Genomic DNA, 12,405 nt, shown 5'->3' on the forward strand with positions numbered 1-12,405 from the left:
ATATTAACAAATCATATTATTGGTATAAGTTCATGATGTTTGCATTAATAGTTTAATTTTTGTGTTACAAAGGTTATAGCAATGAAGATTATCTTAATCTCTAGCTTTTATTTTTTGTATTGGAGTGAATGGTTGACTAGATTAGCTGTTTGCAGTTTTGGTGTCATAATTTCTTATTTGATTAAAAGTATCCTATCAATAAATTAATATCCCACATGAAAAACATGGCAAAAAACCAAAATTTCTTACTATTTCCCCCTAATCATAATACCCTTTTAATACTGTTTTAAAACTTGATGTAGATATTTACGACCTAAAAACAACTAAAGATAAATTTTAAGAGTTGGTATGAGAGTTCTGTCGATATATAAAATAGCTACGTCACTAAATTGTCTGCAAACTCAATCATCATAAATGATATTTTAGCGGTTGAAAAATTCAAACGAGAAATAAATAAATAACAATTAATTAAAATTAAGGATATTAATATAGTTTAAATAACTAATTTATGTAATATATTTATGTTTTCCCCATTTGGTCAAATCCATTTTTCCTCCATCTTTAAACCCAATTCTCTTTACTAAGCTATCTCACGAGTACGCATAATTATTGTTAACTAGTTTTGTTTTCATGAGAAATCAATTTTAAATATAAATGAAAGTTAATCTTGTTGGTAATACGAATTTAAATTCTGCTGTCACAGAAAATCTTAAATTTGATTTTTAAATATTTTTATAAATACTCTTCGAATTTGAAAGTCTGACACACGCCACCGATATATAAATTCTAAGATTCAATTCATCTATTTTTTTAAAAAAATCAAAAAGTTAAAAGGGAACATTTATCTTCAGTGCATGAAGAGACAAAGCACCCCACTGTGAGTTTGGAACTACATACCTCACAACTAGCTATTCCAAACGTTGTTTACGTGCTAGCTGTCTATTACAGCATCATTAGTTGGTAACCATAGGCAGCCATAACAATAATTCATGGTATGGGCAAACATGATGATGCTGTTCCATATGATCATTTTTTGCAAGTTTTGGTGAAATCTTGGAAGTGGGTTTCATCTAGTTATTGGTTCATGAGTAGAAGAATTAGACTTGGCTATTATTTGATAGGTACGTGTTCTTCATAATTAATTACTTCATAAAAAACTCTTAATACCATCCCAACCTCACCTTTTATATTGACATGAAATAACAACCACCAATTAGTGGCTATTGATGTAGAATTAGTGATAGCTAGGCATTTAGTCCTTTTTAAAATATAAAGTGTACGTGCGTTTCTTATTAGTCAAATAATTATGTTTTAAGTCTTGTTTCCGCTTTATATCGTCTGTAGTAGGATATTTTTTTTTAAAAAAATAAATTTTAAAATAAAACAACCACCTTTTACATTGAACTCGACACGAGTGGAGAATATAAAAAATAACACAAATTACAAGACTTGCGGCTTTTTAAGTCTTCCTTTTCTAGAGAAATCACATATCATGTATACCTAATTATTAATTTTAATATATAAGACAAGTTTTTGTTAAAAATATTCTTAAAATCTTGATTATTTTATATTATCCTTGTTATATCCACTTCACTTTTACGTGCGTTCCGGAAAGCTTTATCTATATAAACGATTAAAAAAATAACTTTCAAACAAATATTTTTCAAATTCTTATTATCTCTTCTTCATCATTTACTTGCAACCTGAGGAAAGCCGGAAAGAGCTTCAGTATATACAGTTGAATAGCTGTTAATTTTGGTCAATTTAATTTATTCGAAACGATCCAACGTCAATTTTTTTACTTGAGTTGTGTTGGATCATTTTTTTTTTATCAATTTATTTGTTCAGTAGTATGTTTCTTTTTTATGAATTGTGGACTAATAATTTGTTCTTAGTTCATTTTTAAAAAAAATAATTTTTTATCTTTAACTTTTATGAATTTAAAACAAAAGTATCTTACTTTTTAAAATGTTTGAATCCAAATTCAATATATTAACTCATATTCTGTTCATTTTCCAAACTCAAAGATTAATTACAAATCATTCTAAAAAAATATTAACTGCAAATAATTAACAACAAACAACTATAATATGAATGAAAGAAAAATACATAAAAATGGCGTCAGTCCACACCTGACTAACTAAAAATATTAACTGCAAATAATTAAGCTGGATTGGACTAAAATAGACAGATCAATCAATTAAACTATGTCCATATTGGGCACCCCCAAGTTTTTTTTTTAAAAAAAAAACTGGAATCCCCTAAGTTTGAACCCAGTATATATTATCCATAGTTGCAAATGATATTTATACTAAGTAACAAAAAAAATGACATTTATACCTCTTATTAATACATGAGGAGAGATCCACTTGCTGCCAGCAGAGTAAGTAAGTATTTGAAGTTATTTCATTATCTTGTTCCTTTATTTTGTTTAAATCTAATGGTTGTGACACCTTTGTAGGTTATTTGCAATTGGAAGAAATACAGGCTCACATATGGAAGTACCAATAGTAACAAGGTGATAGAAGGTGAGATTTGAAATTCGAAAAATAATTATGTTTCTGCATCTTTCCTCTTAATCCTTCCTCTCAAACCCAAGTTGAACACAAAGAATATCCCTTGAAGCTGCCATTGTTGCAACAAAGTCAGCAAGTTAGGATTTTCCTCTACCTTTCTCCTAAACCAAGTTGAAGACACTGGCAACCTCATTTTGTTTCAATTGGTTCCTCTAGATCTGGCGGGTTAGCAGTAGAACAATTGGGGGAAAAAAAGAGAACGAGGGTGATGAAAAAGAAATATGAAAAAAAGGAAATATCACTTCCAGTAGTTATAAACCAGTTACATCCAAAAATTCATTAATTAATAAAATTAATCTCTTTCTCTTTGTTTATAAAAATCCCACTAAATACTCATTGTGGTAAAAGTTTATACAATATACGATACTAATACAAAAGCAAACATATTCGGAATATTCGAATTGTGATAATGTCAATGAAGAATGGTAACACAATGAGTATTTAGTGGGATTTTTATAAGCAACACACGACCGCACACCTAAAGAAATATATATATTTTTACCAGATTGATAATTGAAAAGCCTAAACAATTAACATTTACGAATACTTTTTTTCCCAAAATATTGGCCAATTCATATTCTTCCCAAATTAGAATGCAACTATTCCAACTGGGAAAGGATCTTGCTACGTGTTCAACTCAGTTTGGGAGAAAAGTTTAGATGAAAATCCCAAATTTCAGACACTATCGCATGGATTGTGGATTTGAAGTGAAATTCTGTGTTCAGCTCGGTTTGAGATAAAACGTTAAGAGGAAAGATGCAGATAGTGTAAGTTGTTCTCCAAGTTTGGATTCTCACCTTCTATCACGAGTGTGCTTTGATGTAAGATTTCACTATCAATAAAAGAAATGGTATTTCAAAGCACAATTTATTTTTCAGAAAATTATTATACTAAAATCATATATGTATATATGATTTTAGTTTTTAAATAATTTTTATTATTAAAAGTTGAATTCATATATGTACATATGATTTTAACATATTTTTTTTATTATTTTAGAAATTATGTATTTAAATATGATTTTGTTTTTTTTAATTATTTAAGAAATCGTGTATTTAAACATGACTATCTTACTCATGTTATTGTAGTTTGTTCATATTTACTCTCATGTTATTATATAGTTTGTTCATATTGTCACCTACAGATTGACTTGTTTGTTGACATTATGTACAAGTTGTAATTTCAGCTTCACTCCCTTGAAAATAAGGATTATTGGTCTTAATATAGGAGTCCAAATTTTATTCCTAATCCTAACATGCGACAATTTTAATCAAGTAAGTCAACTATTAGTCGCATACATAGTGAAATGGATGAACCAGTTTCAAATAGGTCGAAGAAATGTCAGTGTGTCGAAATGAAGGTCATCATCTGGTAATTATCCATATAGCCAATGGACTATGTCGAATATTTTGTAATCTTTAATCTTTGAAGCATAATTAATTACTATATATTGTTCAACTTATAAATTTTATCCATATATAAATTTTTTAATATATTGTTTTTCTTTTTAAAAAATCACAAATTAACATAAAAATAAAATTCATTTTAAAAAAACATAACTGAAATTGTGCACTACAATACGATCTTCAATTTTTTTAAAATAAAAAAATATAGAAATGATGCCCTACCTTACAATTTCATTAGAAAAAAAGAAAAGAAAACTGAAATCGTATTTTAATATATGATTTCAGTTCTTAGAGAAAAAAACTTATTTTAAACAAATGAAAAGTGAAATCCTGCTTTAATATATGATTTCTTCATTGTAAAATCGTATATCAAAGTGTGATTTACCCATTTTTGTAATTTTTTTTAAAAATACCCATTATGACAAAAGAATTTAAAAAATGCCCATTTTCGTAATTAACCCTATTAATTCATTTTGCAAACTACGTAAGAAGGAGTAAAGGAAAGTGAGAACAGAAGAAGATAAGTCACTCACGTGACCCACTTTAGTGAAATGTTATAGACCGTTAGATTTAAAGAAAATTAAGGGATAAGATGAAAAGTAACTTTGAACACACTCTTGAAATAAGTAGATTCTTCCTTTTAATAAATACACTTATTTTTTTGCTTTTTTAAAATACTCTTTTAATTTTAAATACTTTTTTGAAATATGTTTGTGTTGTGACATTTAATATGGAAATATGATTTCATTATTGTTATACACAACGAAAACATGATTTAATTGTGCTTTTTAATTTTTTTTATTTTTTATTTTTGAAGGGATTTGTTGAAAAAATATCAATATTAAATATTTGATATTTTAATTATTGGCTAACACCTGAATAATTAATGTGCATGGATCGATGTGATATGGATCGTTGATTTTTTAGGGCAAATCTAAATTGTTTCTTTTTCTGCTACACAAAACAATCATATTAAGGATGATATGACAACTGGACAATACCCTTGTAAAGATCATGCAATCTAAACCGTATATTTAATTGATGCAATCTTAATCGTTGTTTTTCTAAAACACAATACAAAGAGTGTGATAATTGATTGAAGAGTGAATAGTACATCCTCTAATATAAAACATCAATGGTGGTATGAGGCAACTCATTTAAGTGTGTTCATATTTACTATATTTCTAAAAAGTTGGAGGGATTATTTGCTATTGTGTATTACGATAGTGACATGACATCACCTTCTAATGGTATATTATTTGAATATTTTCATGGTCCTAAATTTATTATAATGAGTGAGGACATATCGCTTGCTGCTTTAAGAAAAGTAAATACGAATGTCATCGTAGGTAGAAGAATATCACTTGGCATTTATTACCATCAACAGGTATATATAGGTAACAGTTGTGTTGAGTACATCTATATGGAGCTTAAAGATGACAATGATGTCTAAAATATTTTTTTAGCTTTTGGGAATTTTGTTCCAAAGGATCGATTGAGTTATGTGCAACATTTGATTGATCTCCTAAAGAATCCTTGCCTTGGTGTGTAAACTAAGATCTATCGAAGAGTTCCTTGCTTTGATGCATGAAACAATGGTAATAAGTAGCTCTAACAAAGATAAATCTTTGTAGTAATGAGGTCTAATTTTATGAAATCTATATATGAGTGCTATTATGTTGATTTTTGTTGTTTGTTTTAGGAACTTTATGTAGGAGTGTTATTATGTTGGTTGTTGTTGTTTGTTTTAGGTATGTATTATTTAAGTAGTTGATAAAAAAATGTAATTTGGTCTCAACATTAATTGTAAAATATAAGTTCATACAAAAAAAAAGTACGTATAACTCCACAAGTTACATACATTGTAATAATGAACACAAATGTTCACAGAAATCAACCGCCTCTATAGTCATCGCCATTCCTCCTTTGTCTCCATCCCTAAGTGTTGCACCCAATTGTTGAGCCTTATTGTTTAATAATCAATGTTTGTTGCATGGGTTCATGGTTGTCCATGCCCTATAGTATCACTCTTAAGTGCAACAGTCTATCCAAATTTGTTGCAATCATTTGTATAAGGCCACACTAGTGGAATCACATATAGATGTGAATACAAATAATACCAAGGCAGGTACTCCAAGTGTAGTTCCATGGAGCCTTAACAAGCACAACGTTGCCCAAGGCAACTAAGTATTTCTCCTACTTGTCCCACACCTCATTACACTTATCAAGGAGAGGACAAGCAGGTGGTTGCCGAGGAATTCCTTATCCATACCCAAACTCTAATGCCCAACTTAGTTCTCAACAATAATCTAATATCCTTCCTCTCGATGATGGTGGAGTGGTCCAACATCGTGTCTGTGATAAACAAATGTAATTGAGAAGACACATCATCAATGGTGATGGTCATCTTTCCAACTGATAGGTGGAAGAAGGATGTCTTCTAATGCTACCTCTTAATAAAGGCATTCACCATTCCTTTATTCATAGGAGTGTACCATGTCTCACAAAGGCCCCTAAGACCTTAGTGATCCATGAATGTCTTCACTTGCGAATGGGTAGGACAATCCATCACCTGTCGAGTGCCCACCATGGCTGACCAACTTAAGCTTTGGTCGAGGCTCACAAATCCAGACCCGCCTAGCTATGTGGTCCTTATAGACCCAAGCAATGTCAAACCCATAAGAACTCCACCAAATGATTATCCAATGATCCGATCTACATACAATACATTTGGCTTAGCCTATGGTACCTCAAGATCATCCTGCACATCCTCTGCATCATGTTCTTGTTGCTGACATTATCGTGCTAATCGTTGAGCATCTATTGCAAGTGTTGATGTTGTCATGTATTCAGACTTGGATGACTCAACAACTCACCAACATCATGTTGGACAAATGACCACAGTTATCTTAAGAAGAGATGAATTAATTTTCCACTAACAAACTTTTAACCCCCTTCTAAATGATAGACTCAGAAATGCAGAAGTAGAAGTAGCAATCAATTTAATAATATTCCTTAAACATGTAAGACAAAATTGATTGCAGTAATATAAATGAGATAAAGGAAGAGAAAAATGCAAACTCGATTTATACTGGTTTGGCCACTTCCCGTGCCTACGCCTAGTCCTCAAGCAACCCACTTGAGATTTTTCACTCTCTTTGTAAAAATCCTTTTACAAAGTTTGAACCACACAAGGATAACTCATCCCTTGTGTTCAGAAATCCTTATAACTTAAGAGACCCTCGATCCCTTAATCAATCTCTTTGAATAAGAAGAATTCTCTCTTTAAGAGAAGAATATTACAATTGAAGTTCCAAGAACTCTTAATAGATTTGCAAGTGTTTACCCAAGAGTTGTTGAGAGAGCATTTGATAATGAAGTTCTCTTGGAAAATCTGTTTCTTGCTTTTTGAAGTCAGACACACATATATATAGGTCCTTTGTGCCTTTTCAAAATGGTTTGAAGAGATGTGTCTTTTCAAAAAACTTTTTTTGAATTTTTTCATTGGTAATCGATTACATGTTTTTGATAATCAATTACACAGTTATATTTTGAAGGGTCATGACTTTTGAATTTGAATTTCAAGAGTTTCATTGCTGGTAATCGATTACACATATCTGGTAATCAATTACAGGTTCAAATTTCAAATTCAAAATCCTTTTAAACAACTATTTTTCAAACTTGTCTTCTGGTAATCGACTATATTGCCTTGTAATCGATTACCAGAGTCTTTCATGTCTTGGAAACACTTTGCTTTGAGGCAATGTTTGATCTTAAAGAAATCTTGAAGCAAGACTTTGTTTGTTGTAGTAATCTTATATTAATCTTGAAGCAATGTTTATCCTTTAAAGCAACCTTGTTTGATTCTTCTTTGGCATCATCAAAATCATGTATACATACATTCACACATTACTCTCTTCTTTAGTTAATGGTTATTAAAATTCAATAACCATTAACTAAAAAACATAATTATTAAATATTAAAAATTAAGAAGAAACTTTAATTTTAAAAAAACATTAACTAAAAAGTTCATGTTGATAAAAAAATAAGAAAAACATAAAATTCTAATAAACATTACCTAAAAAAATTATTAGTATCTAGAAAAAATTGTTTTAAAACAAATAAAAATTGAACAACAAAAATACATTCTCTTTGTGTATCTTGCAAGATACAATCTTCAGACACAACAAAGAAAATATATTTTTTCATTGTGATTCTGGAAGACTAATAATAAAATCATCATTCTCCTATGAGAAACTACAACATAATGAAGTTTATGTTGACTAAAATAAATAGAAAAAACAACTATGAAAAGAATAGGAGGATAAGGGCTCAAAAATGCATAATAAACGTACAAAATAGCTCCAAATAGGAAGGAGATTAATTGAAGGAGGAATGAAGAGGTAAGGGGGTGCGTGCAAATGAGAAGGGGAAGAGGGAGAGGTGTAGGGAAGATGAATGGAGGGCAGAGTTGTCTTCTTAGGTTCTTTCGAAAAGTAGTGGGTGGGAATTGTATTATAGTACCATGAATAGCAACTCCCTATTTGGACGCATTCGCTACAAAAACAGTTACAAGAATGGGTCCAGCTCAAGTACAACATCGACTTTTTTTGTTTTAAGTACAATCTGTTTTCAAGGAAATGTTTAAATAAATAACTTAAATAAAATGGAACTTATTAATAAATATGATAATAAAAAGTATTTAAAACAACATTTAGAAATTATAAGTCACTTTTATAAGTTTAAAATAAATTTTTACAAAAACTCATTTAAACATTTTCTAAATCTTATGCCAAAATATTTTTTCGTTATTATTGTATAAATAGAATGTTTTTGAGGGTTTCATAGTAAAAAATGGGTAAAAAATTATTTTGAATTGAAAAGGTTTACATGATTTCAACTTTTAATTATTTGCAAAAATATATTTCTCTTTTTATTTATAATAGAATTTGTACATAAAATTCTGACTTGATTATATTTATAAACAAATAAACTATTTTATTTCTCTACTAATTTTTATATCAAGTAAATCTCTCGCATTTTCAACTTGGGGAAAAAATCAATTCAGCTTCTATTCAATTAATACTAAAAAAAGTTTGTTGCATACCTAGCATGATACTTAACTCAGTTAGCACTCTAATAAATGTATGTATTAGTAATTTTAATTTATTTAAATTTCTCAACATAATATACATTGAATATAAAACAAGACATTTAAACAGATTAATTCCACCAATGTGTCTATTAAGTGCATATGTAGGATCTCATTACGTGAGTTGATTTTCATAAGTAAAAATTTATAGTTTTTACGATTATAAACTTATTTTGATTGTTTAAAAAAAAACTTATTTTGACGTGGATTTTCGTATTAATGCACAATGGGATACCAATCACACACTAAAATGAGATTGGGTACTTAATAAAATATCACGTTTTGTATGTAAATTATTGACTTTATATTAATTAATTAAATGTATAAAAAAATACAATTAAACTTTTTTGCAATCTTATTTAAGCTTTTTTTAACAAAATAATCTTATTTAAGCTTATACAGTTGTTGTACGATTGTATATATAACAAATATTATATGCAATAAAATTGTACTATTACAAACGTATTATTGAACTGCATTATTAAATTTTATAATAATGAGTCTTACATAAATTTAATCTTTATATTAGGTTTTAACTTTTACTCATCTTGAAGGCTATATATATACTACTTTTTTTTATTTGCTTTTTCTTTTCTTTAGACATTGACCACGTTGGACTTATATTATTTTGACATGTGCCATGCATGGGCACTCATCATTTAATAGGATAATTAAAACTAGACTGGACCATATTACAATTCTAGAGCTGGCATTGATCAAGGAAAATTTAAGGGTGTGTACCCATTCTCCCTTATATAACCAATGCAAGTCTTGGATCTATGAAGCTTTTCCCTCACACACCACACACCCACATTTAAGTTTTCTATTTTAGCCCCTATTTTCATCACGGGGCCCTTAATTATTTTGTCTTTTCACGCACCAAATCATTCAAGAAGCCCTAACCCCAACCCTACAGCCCCACTCCCATAAATTGCCCTGCACCTCCCAAATTACCAAAATGATCTTCACCTTCAATTGTTAATTAGGGAAGTTCTTTAGTGAACCACACGGTTACCCCTACGTGCAGAAGCGTTTTCTTTTTTGGGTTGAACACTTATATGAATCATCATGGTTCTTGTGGATGCCAATTTAATTGGTTTAGCTAGATCATGTGCTTTTTCATCCTAACATGATAATTACTTCAATGAATATTTGGACATATAAAATTATTAAGAAAGAAAAAAATCGTAGATTTAATTCTCGTATTAACAAAAACTAATAATTAATTAACCTTTGTTGATAAAAAATTAAAAAATAGATTTAAGATGAAGTAAGACTTTTTGTTCTAAATTATTTACAACACTAGTATCATTAAGTTCATTTTCCTCTAAATTCATTGAAATAATTGTTGAGGAAAAAACAGATGACCGGTAAACCAAATTGACATATTATGTTAATTACAATAGACTTCATAAATAAAAATAATTACTCGTAATTTAGTTATCAATACACACCAATTAAGTGTGTGGAGAAGAACTCAAGTTCAATTATTGTAAAATACATATTTGATATTTGATAATAAACAATGAATTTTAACTATAGATGATTCCAAATCTGTCCTCAACTTGTAAAATACCTGACTATCCTACTAAGGAATCAAAAACCCCTAATAATTAAAAAAAGGTAATAATAACTAATTTTTTGTAATAATATTATTTATAAATTCTCTTATTCATTGGATGAAAATGGTAATTTTTTTAAAGAAAAAAATTAAATAAATTTATTTTTTAGTTAATTCTTTAAAAGTATTATTAAAAAGATTAATGAATGACTCTAGTATAAAATTACTCAATAAATAATTGGATAGGCTTGCACCGTATCTCATGTTAATCCTAATGTTACATCAAATATATGTTGCTCATTTAATAAAAAGATACTTTTCGATTGGGACCATTTTTATGTGATATTGGAGAATTAATGAACATAAATTAATGCAACAATAAAAGATATTATGAGAAACGGGTATGCCTCCACTTTTTAGCAACATGAGATCTTGAGTTAGTAAGTATAGTAATTGCAAAGGCCTAAAAGTAATAATACACCATCGCTCGCCTTCAATGCCGTCGTGATGTAACGCGTTGATTTCAATTCATTCGGTTATATATTAGAGTAATACACCGTTCTCTTAGCGATGAAAAGTTTTCTTTTACTAATATATCATGCTATGGATAACTATTTTTTCTGAAAAAGCAAGAAATTAATATATATATATATATATATATATAATATTTAAACTCTTTTCACAAAGTTGTTACAAAACCTTTTATGTACAATTGTTTCAAATTTAATTGCTTCATTTAATTTTTTTACTAACTTTTCTTTTCTTTCATTTTTTAATAAATTAAAATTAAACCAACATTGTCTTTTAATGATGATATTTTAAGTGAGTTTATAAGTGAAATTAAAAAGGATAATGAAGACAAATGCAAATACTAGCAACTGTCTTAAATACTAGTTTGGAAAGAAAAAATATATATAAAGAGGAGATTATTTACAGTATTAAAGCATAAAGTAATTTAATACATATATTAACAGATATTTGAAAATATTTAATAAAATATATCAAATACCTCATAATCAAACACGTCAATATATATTTCATAATGAAGCACGTCTGATTAAGTATTATTTGAGAAATGGTGGGTGTTTGACTATTTACACAAGATGCTAATTCAATTCTTGTTGCCCTTATTGTAAACAAAAGTAATAATTTATATGATACATGTCTCATTAAGTACTAGTATTATGTATGAAGAAGTCCTCACTAAAATCTAATCCCTATAAATTAAGGATATATACGTGATTAATTCTTTTTTATCAGCAAAGAAAATCATAGTATTGATATAGGGTACAAGGGTATCCAGTTCTTGCAAATAAAACAGAAAATACACTAAATTAAAACTCCCAAAAAGAACAAGGAGAAAATATTGCATCCTCCACCCTATTATGTAATCCTGAAACCAAACCTACTAAGTTTAATCCAAAAAAGATTGTCCATCCTGGTTTTCAACATGTACCTAGGAATAAGTGTATCCTGAATTAAGAATACGTGTAGTACTAGATAAAGAATATTTCAACATTCTAGCATCTAAAGACACTTAGTTAAGATAACCTGAAAAAAATGATGTGTTAATGATGTAATCACCATTCGTTTCGGTGGCCTAATGAACTTCTGTCAAAATATAACCAAAGTTTTAAGGTGTGTAATAAGAATATCTTCTGCTTATGGTCAAAGATTAATCTCATTTAAGATGTAGAAATTGTTGATCGA

This window comes from Glycine soja, chromosome 18, assembly GCF_004193775.1.
Source record: "Glycine soja cultivar W05 chromosome 18, ASM419377v2, whole genome shotgun sequence".
Classification (NCBI taxonomy): domain Eukaryota; kingdom Viridiplantae; phylum Streptophyta; class Magnoliopsida; order Fabales; family Fabaceae; genus Glycine; species Glycine soja.